Raw genomic sequence first — 5,006 nt, 5'->3', positions numbered from 1 at the left:
TCCGATCCATCCTCCATTCCTGTCCCCAGGCAAAACCTGCAAGCCTTCTGCCCTGGCTCTGGGGGTCTGTGGGGACTGGGGCGAGCAGGTCTGGCTGCAGCCTTGAGGTCTTCATTTGTAAATAAGCACCTAGCTGCTATGGTAATGCTTATTTAATTTAGGCTAAGTATTTCTACAGCTGTTCTGGGGGAATCATGCTGCTTTATGTTAAATGCTAGTTCTTGACTGCTCACAGCTGCAGAAGTGTATCAGTCAGGCGCAGTCCGAAGGACAGGTTATGCTGTGTGGTACGGCACAGCCGTGCGGGCTGTCCCTGCTTTGGGGCTTCATGGAAAGTACCAGTTTCTCTCTGAGACCTCTTGGATGCAGCCTGCAGAAGACAGTGACCGGTACCTCTCTGTGCTAGCAAAGCAGGTCATAAGTTGTAGGTTACCTAAGGTATTTTTAAGAAAAATGATGCCAATCCACTTTTGGGACATAAATGTCTTTTAATTGTCTGCCCTCTGCCCCATGACGCCATGTCAGAATGCATGCTGGGTTTTCCTGCCTCGGTTATGAAAGGCTAGATCTCTCCTTGCTTCTTATCCAGGCTTTGAATGGGTGGGTCACAGAACAGTCAGGGTTGGAAGGGACCTCTGGAGATCACCCAGTCCAACCCGCTGCCAGAGCAGGGTCACCTACAGCAGTGGCACAGGATGGCATCCAGGCGGGTTTGGAATGTCTCCAGAGTGGGAGACTCCCCCACCTCTCTGGGCAGCCTGTGCCACTGCTCTGCCGCCCTCACAGCAGAGAAGGCCCTCCTCATGTTTAGAGGTCAAGGCGTAGAAACCAAGGGGACAGACACCAGGCATGTGGCACAGGTGCCCACGAGCCCAGGGGCTATGCGCTGTTGGTGGAGGCAGGTGGGTGGCAGTGAACTGCTGGGGATGGTCCTTGCCTTGGAGAAACCGTCAGGGCAGAGCTACTTCAAAGCAGACCACAGGAGCCCCTGTGCCATCCACCTCGTGCTCCTTCACTGCCCAATTCTTCTTCCTTAGAGGTGTCGGTACACACTGACCACAAAGACCCCGCAGATCCCCCTGCTCCATTCTGCAGCACACCTGAGCTATATTAGTCCCTCTGCAGCCAAAACCTCTCCCAGCCATGGGATCGATAGACTCCAAGGCTGAAACGCTGCCAAACCATCCTACTGTAGCAGGTGGGCCCTGCTGGCAGGGAGGAGCTGCATTGAGTGCTCACAGATCTCAGCCCTGGTTCCTCTGGTGCAATGAGCAGCTGGGAAGCTGCTGCCATTGCCCAAGTGTGACAAAAGTCTCCCTCCAGCCTCTCCTGGGCTCGGGTGGGTTGGAAAGCCCGGCTTGGCTTGTGCTGGGGCTGAAGACACTCTGCAAAAAGCAGATTTTTTAGGGCATGCTGGTCCGCAGTCAACTTCCTGTTGAGGATGGTGTTTTGGGGAGCAGCAGGGTGCTCTGCAGCTGGCAGCCCAGCCATGGTCCTAAGCGTGCCATGGACCTGAGGATGATGCTGGGTCCAACCATGCTGTGGACCCAGAAGCCCTGCAAGCTTTGTACCGCCTGAGATAATGCTGGGTCCAAGCGTGCCAGGGACCTGAGACGATGCTGGTCCAGGTCCCAGGCTGGGCCATGGTCTCAAGTGTGCCGCAGACCCAGCATCGTCTCAAGTGATGCAAACCTTGCAGAGCTGCTGGGTTCATGCCATGGCTGGATCCAGCATCGTCTCAGGTCCACAGCATGCTTGGACCCAGCGTCGTCTCGCGGGGGGGGCAAAGCTTGCGGAGCAAGCGTGTTAAAATACGGCTCCCGCTTTGACAGGAACCTTTGCACGAGCTATCACGCAATCTGTTTATAGCTCAGGATTGTCTTTGACTTTTAAACACTGCAGTGAGGAGTAAATGCAGCGAGCCCAACCCGGGCTTTGTTATGACATTTTGTTGCAGGCAGGAGGCAAGCTCCGGCTCCAATAACAAACACCCAGTGTTATGACACTTTTACCTTTCCAACTATTTATGTAAGCACAAATATTTTATTTTAAGGTTCGAGTCACGCCGTTAACATAAAGCAGTCTCATTCCTTTCAATACGGCCTGGTTTTCACTCGGGGAGCTGTTGTTTAATGAAAAGGTTAATTGTGTTTTATAGGGCTGTATCGCCTGCCTACCAGTTTCTGGCTTGGAAGGAGGTGAGGTGCGGCTCCTGGTGCTCATGCCAAGTTACAGGCGGCGAATACAGGCTGTTCTGAGGAAGAAAATAAAACGCACGGCAAAAAAGTAGCTCAGAAATCAAGGGGTTCGGTGGTGCGGATCCATCTAGGGGCTGCAAAATTAATTTCAGGTTAAATGCTTTCCAACAAGGCTACCCTATGGCAACGCCCTGTGCAGTGGAAGATGAGAAGGGAGTTTCAAAGAACACGAACTGTTTTCCGCTCAGCGGTAAACACGCTCAGCCTTTCCCTTCCATAGCTACACCACGGTAAAGAAACCCTGCATGTATTTTCCTCTCCTGAGATTGAATTAATTAACTTGAAATTTCTTCTTAACAGCACATAATGACTGGGGAGAGCAGAAGGAACTGAAAGTTTAATCTTGACTTGTCAGCAAATTCCTCCTCTGGCAGCCAAAGGAGAAGCAGCCATGCACTTGCATAATGCCCTGGTGCGGCTGCCGGACTGTTTTGATTAAATGGATTCTGGGGGTTTAGGAAAACTACAAATTTTATAGCTATGGTGTTCTTTGCAAAAATGATGTAAAACATCATAAAGCTGCCAAACCACCACTGCGGTGCAGGGATTCATGATGGCCTCCTCTGCAGCAGTGACTGTCAGCCCCAGAAGATGCTGCTGAGAAAATATCTGAGATGGAGTTGGTGGAAGGGGGTAGGGGGAGGTTTGGGCATTGTGAACTTTTGTTTCCCTTTTCTGAACATTTGATGTCTTTCGATCGGTGCCTCTTAGAAGCAACATCTGAATCTGGCCCCGTGTTTGAAGGTAGACACTTGCGAGACAAGTGTTTCTCTGCAGTGGCATTGCTCGTGGCATCGGTCATGGCATCATACCTGATCTTTCCTTCTTCCATTTCAAAAGAGATTTAACACCAGCTCTCTGTCAGGGTACTGATGATTTCTGCCTTCAGACTGCGTTGAAGATGGGTCCAGGGGAAAGCGACTACCTAAGTAGCGTGGTTTCACAGCAACGCTTCGGAAGAAGGTGCTTGCAGCCCAAAACCTCATGTCGGGAGCTATATCCACCCCATGTTGCCTCCCAGCTGCCCTGAGCAGTTGTATCCAGCCCTAGCTGCCCCTGAAGGGTGAATTTGTGCCTGGATGTCTCTATCAGGGTGCCAGACACATGCTGTGGTCCCCAGGCCAGTCCGTGCCCCCTCACACCCAACTGGAGGGAGCAGACCATGCTTCGTTTGCTCGCTCGTGAGTGGGGCGATGACCTTACCCTGCAATAGTAACAAGCTGGAACACGTAGTCACAATGGTGCCTGGCTGTAGGCTGTTGTCATCTCCCCCTGCTGCAAAACCTCACAGGCTTTGCCCCGGATGGAGATGGCAGGAGCAGTGCACCCTCCACCGGGAGGGATGGTCCATCTCCGAGTGTTTAAGGAATGCTCCCTCTTTTGGCAAACTTTGATATCTGTTCCTATGGATTATAGAGACAAAATGCAGCTCAGGGTTTCTTAGGGATATTAAAAACTGTATTCCTGAAATCAAACTGATTGCATTAAAATTACAGCCACCCTTTCTTGTGACTGGTGCCAGATGGGTGTGCTATGTATGACCGATGATTTTAATGGCCGGGACCTGAGCGTTTCAACATTCCAGGCCCTGAAGAAGAGTCAAATTCAGAGCAGAGGGTGAGAAAATTTTGCCCTGTTCACTGCCAAAAGGCAGCAGGGAGGACGGGTGTATGCAGAAATGGTGCTGCTGTCAGCACTGCCATGGAACCATTCGTTTGACTCTTTCCTCCTTCTTTTTTTCCTTTGTGTTTTGTTCTTTTTTCCTTCGTGTTTTTCGTTGTTTTTTTTCCTTCTTTTCATTCTTATTTTCATTGGAGCAAACCGTGCTGCCAACAGCATCGGGACAAAGCATTTGGTGGAGTTAGATATGGCTTCTGCTGCGTGACTGAGCTGAAGGAGCTTTGTATGGTGATGGGTACGCAGATCCATGGTAGGGCACATGGCAAGGACCCAGAGTTAGGTCCTCTGCGGCTCTCAGCTCAGCCATGGTCCTAAAGATGCCATTGGACCCAGCATCATCTCAGATGGGGATGGGACTCCAACGTGGGAAAGTTGCGCTCTGAGTAAGGCCTCTGCTTGAAGCCTGTGGAAAAATTTAGAATCAAAATACCATTAAATGCCTCTAATGTATAAATGTAAGTTCTCTAAACCTGAAGGCTTAATTGATATTTTTTCTTCAAATACCGGACTAAAGTTGAGTAATTTAAGCCATTTTACAGCAAAGGCAATTGAATAATTGCTAATGGCTTTCAGCTGAACGTATTTAAAGTCAGGTCACAAACCTGAGCTGATTTAAAGACCGAGGGGCATTCCTTTCTCTTGAAAAAAAAAATTAGATAACAATGGTAATTACAAAATGTGATTCAAAGGAAAAATTGGCAGAGCAAGAGCAAAAGAACTGACCTGGTGGAGAAAAATGGTGACCAACTATCTTGTGGAGTGCTTGACGGGAGCAAAATGAGAAAACAGAGACCTTCACAACAGAAATTTGAATTATGTTAATGTGCATTAAAGGGTGAAAATTGAAGTGTTTTTTTAGCTTGGTGTCATGATGTGGAGGTCAGGCTGATGCTAGATTTCCTGAGCTGTGTCTGCACCTTGCATTCATTCACAGGCTGGAAAATGGTCTGGATGTGGGATAATGGGTACCTTGGCTGGAAGATCCCATGGGGACATAGTGGCATGCAGAGCAGTACAGACTGGCAGGGGAGCACCACCACGGGCTGCATGCCTAGGGATGGTGCCAGG

The sequence above is a fragment of the Charadrius vociferus genome, unplaced genomic scaffold, assembly GCF_000708025.1.
Source record: "Charadrius vociferus isolate BGI_N301 unplaced genomic scaffold, ASM70802v2 scaffold324, whole genome shotgun sequence".
NCBI lineage: Eukaryota > Metazoa > Chordata > Aves > Charadriiformes > Charadriidae > Charadrius > Charadrius vociferus.
The sequence above is the reverse complement of the archived record's forward strand: the minus strand, read 5'-3'. Positions refer to the sequence as shown.